The sequence below is a fragment of the Herpailurus yagouaroundi genome, unplaced genomic scaffold (genome assembly GCF_014898765.1).
Source record: "Herpailurus yagouaroundi ecotype Mexico unplaced genomic scaffold, PumYag 217, whole genome shotgun sequence".
NCBI classification, from domain to species: domain Eukaryota; kingdom Metazoa; phylum Chordata; class Mammalia; order Carnivora; family Felidae; genus Herpailurus; species Herpailurus yagouaroundi.
The window spans coordinates 3,633,375-3,648,367 of record NW_024412448.1 but is presented as its reverse complement, the minus strand read 5'-3'; the positions used below and the strand labels follow the sequence as shown (position 1 = coordinate 3,648,367).

General features: G+C 54.6%; 1 protein-coding gene across 2 annotated transcripts in view; it reads left to right on the top strand.

Annotated features, from left to right (window-relative positions):
- RBFOX3 (RNA binding fox-1 homolog 3) overlaps nucleotides 1-14,993 on the top strand; it is a 464,942-nt gene that overhangs the window by 271,764 nt on the left and 178,185 nt on the right. For both annotated transcript variants that reach the window (XM_040456586.1, XM_040456587.1), the window contains exon 3: nucleotides 1,326-1,433. The gene's annotated coding sequence lies outside the window, so the exon portion shown is untranslated. The remainder of the gene's footprint in view (nucleotides 1-1,325; nucleotides 1,434-14,993) is intronic.

Below are 14,993 nucleotides of genomic sequence, written 5' to 3'. Positions count from 1 at the left end.
GCCCTGCTCTGACAGGGGGTCGGGGGGGGGGGCAGATTGTGAGACTCAAGAGGAAGCTGGTGCCAGGGGCTGGGACATCAGCTGACAAGAGACTCAGGGTCAGTGCGTTCCTGGGCTCGTGACCCTGCATTCCTTGCCCCCAAGGGATGGCTGGCCCCTTGCTGCCTCCTCTGCCCTTTCCACTCCATCGAGGGGCCCAACTCCTCTGGAAGTGCAAGCTGGAAAGACCCCAGAGGCGTTGAATCAGCTGTGGTTCTCCCGAGAAACAGGACCAATGGGAGCTGTTTATCTATCTGTCCGTCCATCCATCCATCCGTCTGTCTGTCCATCCATCCATCCATCCATCTATCCATCCAGCCATCCAGCCATCCACCTATCCATCCACCCATCCATCTGTCTGTCCACCCATCCATCCATCTGTCCATCCGTCCATCCGTCTGTCTGTCCGTCCATCCATGCAGCCAGCCAGCCAGCCATCCATCTGTCCGTCTGTCTGTCCATCCGTCCGTCCGTCCATCCATCCGTCCGTCCATCCATCTATCCATCCAGCCATCCATCTGTCCGTCCATCCATCCACCCATCCGTCTGTTCACCCATCCATCCATGCATCCGTCTGTCCGTCCGTCTGTCCATCCATCCATGCATCCAGCCAGCCAGCCAGCCATCTGTCTGTCCATCCATCCATCCACCCGTCCCATCTGTCCGTCCATCCAGCCATCTGTCTGTCCATCCATCCATCCATTTATTCATCTCTCCCTTCCCCCCTCCATCCATCTTTCTATCAATATACTTGTCTTATCTATATCTATATCATCTACAACTATATTTGTATCTACCTATGCCTATACGATATACATGATGTAGATAGATAGATAGATAGATAGATAGATAGATAGATAGATAGATAGATAAAGAAAAGAGATTTGTTTCAAGGAATTGGCTGGTTGTGGTGAGCCAGCAGATTTTGATGAGCGAGGGTGAAGGTCTAGATAAACTGTAAGGTCTGTACCTTACAGCCAGACCCCATGGGCTGTGGGCCCCCTTCCCCACGGGTCCCAGAGCCTGTCTGATATTGTGCGTCTCACTGCAAGAGAGCAGCAGGGCTGTGAGTGGCTGGGAACCTCGAGGTGGCGAGCAGGGACGCTTTGTTATAACTTCTCCCAGCCCAATGCTCCTTGGTTGCAGCGTTGAAACGATGCCGTTCCCATGACACTCTGTCCTGTGATATTTTTAATCAAGAGCGCGGGAGAGCGTGTGTCTGATGCACTCCAGATATTCAGAGATTGAAAATGGTTTTGTTCTCGTGTTTTCTTTTCTAAATGCAGCGTTAAGTCAGAACGGCCAGAGGAAGATTCTGCCAGCATTTCCCTTGAGCTGGTCTGCAGACCCCTTCGGCCGGGAACCTGTCCCAGGAGCTCTCCGTCGGCAAACAGGTGCGCATCCCCTCACGTCGAATTTTCTGCTCCACCCGGAGCTGGTTCCTGGATCCAGGTTCCTGGATCGGGGCTTCTCGGGGGCCCAGGGGCTGGGAGTGGCTGTCGCTGTGGGCGGCAGCGTGGCACTTCGGCAATGTGTCAACGTGGCGTCAGCTGGGGGAGCCGTGGTTGGTAGAGAGGAGGGTCCGCCCCTCCCCCCGCCGCTTGGTTCCTGAACCCTTCTGTGTTTCCTGCCTGTCCTTACTCAGTCCCATTACTAAAATGCAAATCAGCGAGTGCATAATAGATAATTAATAGACTGATCAGCCAGCAAGGGAGGTAAGTAGATAAATAATTTTAATCATCCTTGGGTTGCCCATAAATTCCCTCACTGCCTTTTTATTAAACTCTCTGTTTACAGGAGTCATTTATATTGCATGCCATTTTGCAAATCCCTTCCTTGGCATCTCCCACCAGGTCTGACCTGGAGTGGGGGCACCGTGTGACAGCCAGGGTCTTTTTCCGGCAGGGCCGGGCGCTGGCACAGGTTTCGAGAAGCTCTGCCCAGGGAGCAGGGGTGGGGGGCGACAGGGAAGACTGTGCTCAGCTCCCCGAGGCCTGCCCTCTGCTCCCCAACGTGGCCGCAGCCTATATTTAGACAGACTCAGAAACCTTTATTATGCTTGGCACCTGTGCCATAGGTATGAGCTCACTCTCCTCCCCAGGGATGGCCTCCACCTATTAATAGCCTTGGCTGAGGCTTCCTCGCTGCTCCGAGTGCCAAGAGAGAAAGTGGGTTAATAAATATAAAAGAAAACTCCCTTAAGAGGGCCAGGGGCCAAACTCTCGCCCAGACTCTCCAAGACTGGTGGCTGATGGGGCCCAGAGGGGCCCAGGGTTCCCTTTACCCAGCCTGTCCTCCTCCGACCAGCGGTCCGATGCCTGGCTGGCAGGTGTGAGGACCGGCGTTGGAGCAGTGCTCTGGGTTTCCAGGGAGCTGGGATGGTTGAGGCACAGGTGGGCAAGGCCGCCACCCAGGTGGGGCGGAGGAAGGGGTTCAGATGTGACCTGGGTGCATCTGGTGGCTAAGGAGATGGGGGTGCATCTTGGCTCTCCTGCCTCCCCCTTCCCACCGCTACCATTTCTCTGTTGGTGTTCGCTGGTGACCTTGTGCACCTACAGCATGGAAGAGAAGGAGGGAGTGGCCCTTGGGGTGGTCACTGAACAAGACGAGTCTCTCCTTGCCTTCTCCCCCATTCCCCGGGTCTGCAGCAAGGGTAGTTTAGCCTGAGTTAACAGTTTAGCCTGTGAAAACAGAGTGGCATCCCAGGGAACAGAGCAGGGAGGGGACGGGGAAGCTCCCTAAAGACAGGTGTGCCCAGGGTCAGCTCCCAGCCGAATTTCAAAGTGTCTGCGGCCGGCACACTGCACAGACGCGCAGGCTGCCCCTGGGCGAGGGAGTCCTCATCTGACACTGCAGAGTGCCCTCGGGCCAGGGAATGGTTCTATCCCTGTCTTGTTCATTCTCAGCCTGGTACTCAGTCAGGAGACACTCAGGATTCGTCCTCCTGCGGGTGGGAGGTCACTGCCACCCCGCTCCTTGGCGGCAGCCAAGGCTCCCACCTGGGGACGGGCAGCCTCCTGCCGCTGCCTGGGCCGGACGCCGGGGTCCACCTGACAGCTGGATGGCCAGCTGGGCTCACACCTGCCGGTCACGTCTCCTCCTCGGAGGGCAGCTGTTTGCCCAGGGCAGAGAGGGATTTCAGGCTGAACAGGTGGAAAGGCCTTTTTAAGTTGCACTCGGTGGAATTCGAGTCTGAAAAACAGCCCAGTGGAGGCTCCCTGCCCTTTCAGGAGTTTATTTAGCTCAGAGCCGCATGCCCGCCCTGCCGCCTCCCCGGCCCACACACTGGCTGAGTGGGAGGGAGAGACTGGCCAGGGAAGAGGCGGAAAGAGCTGACGGGGCAGATTTTCCAAACGCTTCTTCCCTCTGCTCAGTTCAGGGCAGGCTGGAGGGGCGGCCACTGAGCCCGCTTTCGTTGCGTTCCGTCTGAGGCAGGCGGACAGGGGGACGGGACTGTGCCTTTCGTTAGGACTTGGGGGCACTGGGAACGTGCGTGTTCGCGGAACCCGAGAGCGAGCCCTGTCGCGACAGCTCAGCGTCTCTGGCATCTCGGGTCATTCGTTGGACGTTTTTAGGGCCTCTTGTCCGTTTCTGCTTTGGGGGGACTTGGGGCAGGTGGAAAGGGAAGATAATGAATGAAGACCGGAGCACGTCGGTGGTCCAGCCAGTGGTGGACACCACAGCAAGGCTCCTTGCTCTCTGGGACGCGCTGGTCCACGGGAAGGACTCCGGTGGGGAGGGGATGCCCCCTCGCTCCAATAAGAGGCCCCCAAGTCCGCAGGGTGTTGACATCCACTGCTGTGGTTGAGCCCCTCACACATCCCCACTGCAGATGAGGCCCCGGGGGGCAGGAAAGGAGGGGCCGCGACTGGAATTCACACCTTCTGGGGCTTCTGACCCTTGCTCAGTGTGTGAAGCACAGAAGTGGTTTGTCCGTGGACCACCTTGAAGCAGCCGTGGCCAACTCGCCTCCTTGGGCAAGAGGTTCGTGCAGAACAGAGAGTGGGGCCTCTGAGCTGGGCGCCCCGGGTCCCAGGAGGCTGAGTGAGGGTGTCATCACTGGGGCTTGCCTGTGTCCTTGGTTCAGAGTCTACACTGGACGCCTTCGTGAGGTTGAGCTGCAGTATTTGCCTGTGTGCACACGTGTGCGTGAGATGGGGTGGGGGGGGGGGCTCCAAGCAGACTTTCTGTCTTAAAAATTCCTCCCTAACCTGAAATATAAGGAAAATGGGAAGAAGGTGATGCTCTGGCCCTGTTGGTGTCAAAGTAGTAAGTCATACTGTGTCACGTTATGTCACACCCTTAGAATGCCATGGGACGTCCGAGCCGGGAGGGCCCCGGGGACCATCTTGTCCAGCTCCTTCCTTTTTGGGCCAGGCAGGAGACTGGGCTCTGAGAGGCCCAGGGCTTCCCCCAAGGCTCGCAGCTGGTAGTGGAGGCTGTTCTCCCGCATCCTCCTCAGGACCCTCGAGGGGTGGCGTCCCTGTTTCAGCTGTCATTGCACTGAAGGTGACTCTTCCAGGGATCAGTGGTCTCGTGCCCCTGGTCCGCCTGACCTGCCTGTCGGGGCCGGGCAGGTGGAGGTATGTACCTTCGGTGCCGTCATCAGTCTGGCCCCTGGCTTCCTAAGTGCAAAGTGTCCAAGCGGTGCGGGCGTGACCTGTCCTGGGAGAGGGCGTGACAGAGGAGCCAAAGGAAAGAGCTGAGGGCTTTGCTTCTCCCACAGACAGGGACGGGTGGATCGAGCTCCTGCCCCCACAACATGATTCCAGACCTCAGGTGCCAGCGGCACCTTCGGGGAAGGGCAATCGCAGAGATGAATCCGGAAGGGCGGCTCTTTGGTTTGTCTTCCTCCTCTGGGGCTAGGGGGGTCTCAAGATCGATGCTTTTCTTTTTAAATAAAAATGAGCTCATGGTACCTTTCCGTTAGTACATAAACAAGGCATGTTCGCCGTAGAAAAGTACGGACGAGAAAGCGACGTATAATCTGACTGTCAGAAATTACAGAAATACGATCACAGTCTGTCCATTGTTTGGTAACCCGGGTTTTTTCTGGCTGTTTTAGCCTAACAGCATCTTCAGGAGCGTACTTCTAGGTGGATTGTCACCTCGCTTTTAGTGCATGCACACTGCTTCATTACACAGAGGTGTCATCATTCACTTACCCAACCCCCAGGTATGCTTCCGACTACTCTGACAGGCATTAGCCTCTGACCCTGCTTCCAGAATTCTCTGGCACACCTCAAGAAACCAGAAGATTAATTTCCCAAATAGGAATCAGGAGATGATTATTCACATTCCAAAGGAGTCTGCAAACATATCCTCCAAGAGCTTCTTTGATGAATGGGCTCCCCCGGGGCATCCAGACGTGCTCCCGTGTGTGGGATCCCGGTCCACATCCAGCTGCGTGGAGGGTGGCCCCCGTGGCCTCACGCTCCCACCCCTTCCTTCATGGAGGCCTTTCCCGGGTCCGCAGAGCGCGTGTGGGCGTGTGCACAAACCAGCACGCGCACACCCGCACCCACGCACACACATACACACATGCGTGCCTGCCTGCATACACACACAACGTCTGGAAGCCTGTCCCGTGATGGGCTGAAAGGTGATGATAATTTAATTCATCGTTAATCACATCGTTATCAGGTGGTCTGCCCCTGGCAACCATTCCCGGGGAATAAACTGTCATGTCTCTCTAAAACATAAAGGGAAGTCAGCATTCATGAGGTGAGGCAGGTCAGGGCCCCCAGGCCGTGTGACTTATTATTTAATGAGACAGAGACATCTCAGAGGAGTAGAGACTTCAGGGGACTTTTAGTAAAACCAGATCTGAAAACCCCACATCCCAGCCTGCAAGCCAGCATCCACGGGGGGGCGCGTATGGTGGTGTCGCCATCTGGGAAGCGGGGCTATAAGTTCCCCTAAATGCGCCTTTTCCCTGATAAGCCGTCTGCACCCACAGAAGAGCAAAGGCCCACCCACGGGAGAACAGTGCCCACGGGCAAAGCATTAGTGCGTGTTCATATGACCGTATACCCAACAGTCCGTAAACACATTTCTGGTATATTTGTGTTCAATTTCAGAATACCTAAATTATACTTGGGTTTATATTTAATCATGTATATAAACATAAATATAAATATAAATATATATATATATATATATATACATACACACGCACCCACTTAATGTCTATATTTTTAAAATAACTTACTGACTTGAAATTCATAGGACGTAAGATTACCAGCTAAAGTGAACAATTCAGTGGCACTTGGCACAGCCACGATGCACAGCCACCTCCTCTGTCTGGCTCCCAGACATTCCCATCACCCTGAAAAGACCCCTCACTCAGGTGTATTTAAAAAAAAAATTTTTTTTTTTTAACGCTTATTTGTGAGAGAGAGATAGAGCGCAATTGGGGGAGGGGCAGAGAAAGAGAGGGAGACACAGAATCCAACGCAGGGCTCGAACTCACGAGCGGTGAGATCATGACCTGAGCCAAAGTCAGATGCTTAACCGATTGAGCCGCCCAGGCACCCCCCACTCAGGTGTATTTTTATTAATGTTTAGTTACTCTGTTTTGAAAGGTGCCCTACCTACCACCAGCCCTCCCCCTCCCTCCCCTAAAACCAACAACTTGAGAAAAGCTGGGCAACTTCAACAACGTATGGAGTCTGGGATTGGACATCATTCATTCATTCACTCATTCTTTCAGGACGTATTTATGGGGTACCTGATGGTTTGAACCCTGGCCCTGTGTCTTATTAGTGATCTCAGGCAGTTACTTAACCTGTAACATCTGAGCTCCTTATCTGTAAATCGGGACAATAACATTCTTCTCGAAAGGCTCTCAACAGGATGGAGGAAATATTAATTGTATGTGAAGGAGCTGGGACAGTGCCCAGCGTGTGGTGAGGGCTCCGTGTACGTATGCCTCTTGAAATTTTATTTTTAATCATGGTAAAATACACAAAACACAGTTCAGTTAGACTCTAACTCTCCCTCCCACTCCCCCGGCGCCCACCATCCTGCTGTCTGTCTCTGGATTTGAGACCCCAGGGACCTCACACGTGTGGAACCCTACGGTGCTTGTCCTTCTGTATCTGGCTGACGTCACTCAGCATCATATCCTCCGGCTGCCTCCATGCTGTGGCGGGTGTCAGGAATTCCTTGCTGTTGATGGCCGAGTGATACTTACGGATGGACCCGCCTCGTGTTCACCCGCCCTCCATCATGGACGCCAGGTGGCTCCTGCCTCTTGGTGCCGTGAGCCACTCTGCTCTATGTAGGTGTGCCTTTTTATTCATCTGTCTTGACATGATGGAAACCGAACGGATTTGGAAACTCACTTACCAGGGAGGCTCTCCTGTTCCCCGCCTCACATTGCCCCCCCCCCCCCCCCCACCCCAAAAAAGCCTTGAGACTGTAGGACTGAAACCCCATCAGGGAGCCCCTCTGTGTCAGTCTGTTCGGGGCACATCTTTGCAGCTCTCTGTCTGGAAAATAAATATGCCCAGTGGGAGGCGATTCTCCCGCTGACTTTGGATGAGGCTCGTGGGCCCGTGGCACCCGGGAGACTTCGCCTCCTATTAACTACCCACCCAGCTAGCTTCCACATCCCGACAGACGATGCGGAGAGGCAGAGGTCCAGAATGACTGAGCAGGGTACACATGCTGCTACAGCCTTGTCTTGAGATAGTGGGGGATGGGTGAGCAGGGACCCACAGAGCCCCTGGGGGCTCCCCCAGGCTCCCCTCTGAAGGAGGTGTCTCCTGGCCTGACTTCCAGGGTCGCTCCCTGGGGCCTGAGTGCTCAGCCTGGGGGGTGGGCGGGATGAGGAAGGGGTGGTCCAGAGGCCCACAAGGTGTCTGGAGCCCAGGGCAGCAGAGAAGAGAGACTTGTCTTCCCCAAGTAAATGCCGGAACGGGGGGCCGTGTTTCATCCTGACAACCCTGAGTCCCCTGTGTGGGATTCTGCCTGTAAATGCTGTGCGGCCACAAAGGTGGGACTTTCTGGGAAGGAAACGCTGAAATGTCAGGCCGTTCTCTCCTGAGACCCATTAATCTCTTCTGGAAACACAAAGCAAGATCAGTCCCCACTTCAGTCACCAAGCTCCCTGGCGCTGAGTCACAGGGGGTTTCTGGTGTTTCCTTCCGAGCCTGAAACGCGGGCCTAGAGACTAAGACACCTCGAGGAGTCGGTCACAACAGGCAGATCAGTGACAGCGGCGTCACAACAACAACGTAGCTTTCGCCCAAAGTGCTTCCTTCACCGGTTCTGGTGGAGACGCAGGGCGCTGACCCGGGGCACTGACCGAGCATCTGGTGGATTGCTCCCGTTATTCATGTTTTAGGCCCATTTTACCCACATGTGGATTCTCCCCCACCCCCACCCCGCCCCGAAGGTGTAAAAGTTTTTATCTCACTTTTAAGAAAGGAAGGATATTTTTGTTAGAAATCAGAGCTGCCTTTTAGCAGGATCGGGTCTTCTGTTCTGGAGTGATGTCACCGGCTTTTCTTTTCGATTTGCCCCATCCCTACTGGATTCCTGGTGCTCCCGGAGGAACACTGAGCTGGCAGGGCCTGTGTTCGTGAACTCGGGCTGCTGTCACCAAGCGTCAGCCTGGACGGCTTCAGCAACACCATATTTCCTCACAGTCCCAGAGGCTGGACGTCCAAGGTCAGGGAGGCAGCAGGGGTGGTTTCTCTGGAGCCTTCTTCTGGGGCTCGCAGACGGCCGTCTTCTCTCTATGTCTTCACATGATCATCCCTCTGTGCACGTCTGTGTCCTAATCTCTTCTTATAAAGACACCAGTCACACTGGGTGCAGGCCCACCCTTGTGACCTCATTTTAACTTAACCACTTCTTGAAAGACCCATTCCCAGATACAGGCACATCCCACACAGTGCTGGAGGGTTAGGGCTTCGACATGTGAATTTGGGGGACCCAATTCAGCCTGTGACAGAGCTGCCCAGCATCGTGCCTGGGTGAGCTGGGCCCTGTCCCCCGGGTTTGCTTTAGGAATGACGCTCCCCTCCAAGTCCTCCTGTGTCCTCGGTCCTGCACGTGGCCTTTTATCTGTTAGCTCACTTCCCATGCCCACCCTGTCTCCCCATGCCCAGCTGCATCCGCTGCTGGGGAGAGTTTCAACCCTGCTGAATCTGAACGAGCCTTTCCAGTTCCAGACCTTTGTCCTCCTGCCTGCGAGCCTTGCCATCAGCAGGATGCTGGTGTTCAAGTGCAGCCGCCCCGCCTCTGATCGATCCACAGCACCAAGACAGTCTGTTTACTTCTGTCTCTCCTGCCATCAAGGTCAATACCGTGTGGCCTCTGATGGGGTTGGTTGTCACCCGCACAGAAGACCTCCACCCCCATCCATATCAGCCCCCGGCCCGTTCCCCACAGCCCACGCTCAGGGTGCGTGACTGTGGGGCAGAGACAGGACGGGCAGTCTCTATTCCTCCTGATCTGCCCGGCGGCGTGTGCCCGGTTCCGCAAAGGGCTGACTGGGTGATGAGAGAACCTTCTCAAGGCCATCTGTCAACTGAAACCTTGCCTTGTGCTCTGTGCCTTTGCCCACACTGTTCCCTTGTGCGGAGAGCCCTTGTCTCCCTGCAGAGCTCTTTGTCCTCTGATAGTCCACCAGGACATCACCTCCGTGAAGCCAGCTTGGCACACCCCCGTTCACATCCCTGCTGTTCGGGCCTCATTTGGCCCTGGGCTCACCAGCCACAGAGCAGTGCCGGCCTGTCTTCTCCAGCAGGACAGGGGCTCCTAGAAGCAGAGATTTGTTCAATCTCACCCTTGCCCTGCCCCCCTCCCCGCCCCTCACACACACATTCACAGCCCCTGGCACAGTTTTGGCACCCAGGAAACCGCCAGTGGAATGTAGCCGTGGCTCCTTGGCTGTATAGTGCCACTCAGTGTTGCACTGCCTGAGACGCTAATCCTCAGCCTCTCTTCCTGCCCCCGGAAGACATTTCCAGTGTCCCGGGCTGCCTTAGTATGCCTCCCGCACCTTCCCTCCACTGTTGGTGTGCTGTAACACTGCTGAGTCAAGTGCCCTAACCCAGATGCATTTTGTATCTGCCTGGTGGTGAGCTCTCCACTGGGAGAAGCTTCCGGAAGGAGGCACTAACACCCGTTATATCTTCCCAGGCTCGTGCTTTGTTTTGTAATTCCTATGCTCATTGGGTTTGTTTGTTTTCAGTTTGACCATTCCCATACAGCAGAACAAACAAACGGGCTTTTCTACTCAACTTCAGAACAGTTTCTAAGGAGCAGTTGGGGTGGGGCAGGCAGGGCTACTGAGGTACCCTGTCAGCTTCTGTGGTCCCTGGAGTCTCTGCACGGGGCATGTCTGTTGCGACTAAAACATGACTCAGGGCTGGCCCCCCACATCCTGAAAAGGACACCCCATCGTGTCCTGTGGCCACCCTGCTCTGCGGCCACAGTGCCGGGTGACAGCTCTTCCGGTCTCCATGTGTTTATCTGCCATCACTGCATTCCTCGTGGAGGCCACAGCCCCACCTGCTCCCAAAGACCCCCAGAGTTGCTGGAGATGATTGGGAAGGGTCCCACTGATACCATGGGGATGCCCCCAGGAAGTCACGTGGCCCTGGAGAGGCGGGTTCCACCTGCTGGTGCAAGGAAGGACCATCCCGGCCCTGAGGTTCTCCTTCATCTCCCAACTGGTCAGCTCCCAGGCGGGTGAAGGTCACCTGGACCGTGGAGGGCTGGATCCCGCAGGGGCTATGGAAAGTGCAACAGCTAAAATCTCTGAGAGGCAGTCCAGAGTGTCAGAGGTCTGCTGGGGGCCATCGTCATTCCTCTCTGGTGTGATCCTAGTCCTGCGGAGCGCCAGATGAGGAAGGCAGCAGGCCTCGGAGGGCACTTTAAGAAAATGAACAAATAGAGCCACTAGCCAAGATCAGGAAAGAACCTCAGCCAGTGGGGGAGGGCAGGAGAGGGAGGAGTGGAGGGGAGGGGGAGAAGTAGGGAAAGACGGAGGAGGGGAGCAGGGGGAGGAGGGGGGAGAGGAGGGGGGAGGAGGAGAGAGGGGGAAGAGGGCCATAGCAGGTGGCTGTGGAAGAACACCACCCAGTCTGGGCACGGACTCTTCTGTCAGGTGCCTTCCTGGGAGCCCAGCCCCCTAGGTAGGGGACGCAGGGAGGACCACTGTCCTCCGGGTCAAGAGCTGTACCCTTTCTTCAGCGTATTCCTTTTCCTGACATTCTCATTATCATTTTTGCACGTGTATCTAATATAAAGTCTGCCCATAAAGTAATGAAACACGGCTTGATTCTGGCAAATGATGTGATTATTACATAATGAGATTAAGTGCCCTGAACCAATACAAAAATCCAAATCAGATTGTGTGTGTGAGTGTGTGTGCGACATTGGTAGCTCTTTTTGTTGTTGTTGTTGGGTGTGTGTGTGGGGGGGGGGGATAAAATTAAAAAAAATTTTTTTTTGCTGATAGCTGGTCATTTTTTAAAAGTTCTTTTGTATTTCCTTTCTGAGTCCGCACGTCTGCACACTGAGCCCCCATAAATTCTGAGCTGTGGAATCTGGCTGTGTCAGCAGTCTGCGAAATGAATTGATATTAAGTGCAACAAAAGTCTCTCTAATTCGCCTCGTGTCTGCCTCTGCCCTCCTGCAGCCCCTTCTCGGCTGCCCCCCCCCCCCCCCCCCCCCCCCGGCAGTGATTGAAAAGGGGAAGAACGGAGATGGCCATCAGCACTAGGAATGATACTGGTTTGTCTGGTACGTAAAACGTCTTGAAGTCTTAATTTAGGAAGAGCTGCACTTTCCCACCGCCCTGCTACAGACAGAGGACGCTCCCTAAGATGCCCCTGCACTCCATACTCCCCGGCACCCCCAGAAAGCGCTGTCACACAGGCCACACGTAGACATGCCGGCCATCTTCACACTCTCTCCAGCACACTTGGCCGGGACACAGGGGTGCCACGTCGGCCCCTGAACTGTGCCCCGACAGCTGCTTGGCCCACGGGTCCCTGTGGGAGGCACTCGGCATATGATGCAGTGAGGAGTCTGGGAGGAGACGACAGGGCAAGAAACCGAGTGTGAAGTGGCAAGAATGAGCGGCTGAAACTCAGGGAAAAAGAAATAACACAAAACATAGACCAACAACTTCTGCTCCTTCGGTCAGCACCTTGCCTGGCTCATGCTCAGACCCCACAGTTTGGAGCTTGGGGTCAGGCAGTGCTTATCCAGGGCTGCCGGTGGGAAGCCCCTCCCCCTTTCCTGAGCTGGAAGTCACTTGCTGGAAAGGAATTGGCTCCCACCCAAGATGCACAGAGAGGCCAAGGCAGCAGGCACCCCTCCTTCCCTCCCTTCCTCCCTCCCGTTGCCAGGTTATGCATTAATTTTTTTTTTCCTCCTGCCCTCCCCACAAAACGAATCTTGATTTAAGAAATCAGACCTGGCAGCTGTATCTCGTCCTTAACATGCTCCAGTTGCCAGGATCTGGAAAATCTGCTGTGGGCAGGCAGGATTGCCTCCAAATGCATTTCTAGCATGGTGGATTTTAGTGAGCACACACCCGGCAGAATTTATCTGCATCCTGCACGTCTCATTGGCCCTAGCCACTGGTGCCAGATAAAACCAGAGCCTCTGAGAGGATCCCCAAGTCTGAGCACACCCCATGGTGGTCATCCTCTCTCATGGAGCCTCTGACGTGGACCGGGCACCATCGGAAAGGCGAACTGGGCTGTGAGCAAAGCTTCTGCACGTCTTTGTCTCGGTAGAAGGTCAGGCTGTTTGAACTGGGCACTGAGCTCTTCGTATCCACCTCCGGGGAAGAAGTCTCTTCCTCCTGATGAAGAAAATCTGGGAAGTTATTCAAATTCAGGTTTGGTGGGGAAATGAATTAAAACAAGTGACAAGCAATCATGTTTCGAATTTGATGAAGGCAGATCAGCCGTGGCACGAGCCTACACAAGCACTAGCTGCTGTCTCCAGGTGACAGATGAGTGCCATGTGTTTCTAGGCGAGGAGCGCAGAGAGGCCCTGTCACCATTTCCAATAAATTTTAACTCCCAGGAACTTGGGAGGTGATTGGCAGCTCAAGGCACGTGCCGGCCACTGTCCATGGTGCTGAACCCCATGCCCTCCCACAGCACCTCTGTCTTTCCCTGTTTCCCTGAGAAGCAAAGGCACCAGCTACGAGTAGGGCGCGGATACTTGGTGCTAGGACTTGATGATAGGTGTGCCTGATCTAATCTGAGAGACTGCCTTCTGGTCCAGGACTCTGCCAAGGGGTTTCAAAGGCGGAGAAGCTGTTAAGAAAAAGCAGCCATTTATTGAAGGCCAGTACAAAGCTGGCTCAGTTTGCCCTGTGTTCCCAACCGTACGAGGGCAGCCATGTGGCCACAGTTGGAGAGCCTAGTGGCCTGAAGTATCAACATTTACCTATCCCAGTAGCTGGTTGGGTGACCACGTGTGAGTCTGTGTCATTCTACCCAACCCCATGCCGGCTGAGGGTTCTCTCTCGGCCCTGTTTCATTTCCACCCCATAACATCTGCTGGCACTGAACTGCTAACCAGGGGGAATCCCTGAAAGCCCTTCCTGTGTGTCTCATCTCATTTGGGGACCACACCATTGACACAGGGCAGATCTTCACTCGTTTGGCACCGCCTCCCAAAGCAGCAGATTAACGAAAGACCGACACGGTGAGAGCAGCAGACAAGAAGCTGGGGAAATTCCTGCTGGCTCCCGTGTGACCTTGGACAGGTCACTACCTCCCCACATTCTCAGTTTGCTCACCTGTAAAATGGAGAGATGAGATCTTCCCCGCCAACCTTAGGACTGTTGGAAGGATCAAATGAGACAGTATCTTTAAGTGGCTTTGAAAAACTGTGGAATATAGTGTAAATGTAAGGCAATAATAATAACAGCCGTGTAAAAGAGAAGAGGCTTCTGAGATCTCCATCTCTGCTGTTCCAGCCAAGCAGGCGCTTCAGAGGCCTCCTTTGGTCGGGAGGGTGGGGAGGGAGTAGATAGAAAACCCCACAAAGCCAAAGCAAGGCCTCGGGGAGGAATGGTCTTTTATTCCAACTCCCACAAGAAAGGACGGATTCCAAAATGAAGTCTGTTTGCTTCTTACTTTCCTAAATAGAAAGGGAACGGGTGATTCCCCCGCCCCCAAATGCAGCTTCACGTTGGTGGAATCAGAATACAATATAGTCAGAGGTCTCTGGTGGCAGGACCAAGCAGAAGAAAGAAGGCAAAAGGATCTGTTCGAAGCATTTGGCATACTGCTGTTCTCTCATTATCCAGCAAGAGCAGCCCAGCGTTACCCTCCGCGGCATCGAACAGGGGCAGTATGTGATGAGAGAGAGAGAGAGAGAGAGAGAGAGTCTACAGTGCCAAGCCTACGTGTCAGCATAAATATGTTATCATTACAGACTAACGTTTTAATTCCTTCCTTCAACTGCTGTTTTTTAGCACCTTCTATGTGCTGGGGCCGTGCCAGGGGCTGGTGACAGCCTCTGCGTCCTCTGTTGCTTTCGTGCAGTGGGGCACGGACAGTCAAAATAGAGCATAACGAGTACTCTCTGGCTCTGTGAAGGGTACGCGCCGATCTCCCTCCCTCCCCTCTGTCACACCTGTAGAAGCTCCTTAGGTCCTGTCCTCCAGTGTGTGCCCTGGTGTCCTTGGAACTCATGGCTTCCTCCAGCTTTTAGACAACCCCTCCCCCCTTAGCACCTTGGCACAACTATTGGCGGGTTCATAACAACACAGAGCAGTCCCCAAAAAATCGGTCACCGACGCAAGCCTCAGAATGCGGGATCCAACCTTGGTGGTGGGGCTCCAGTGCCTGGCTGTGGGGGTTCTAAGTTGCAGCATATCTCCTTAGATTGTGGGAGCTAGCTATGGTCCAAGCCACGTCTCCAGCCCAGGGGTGGGGCTGGGCATTGCTCTTTGGTAAAGT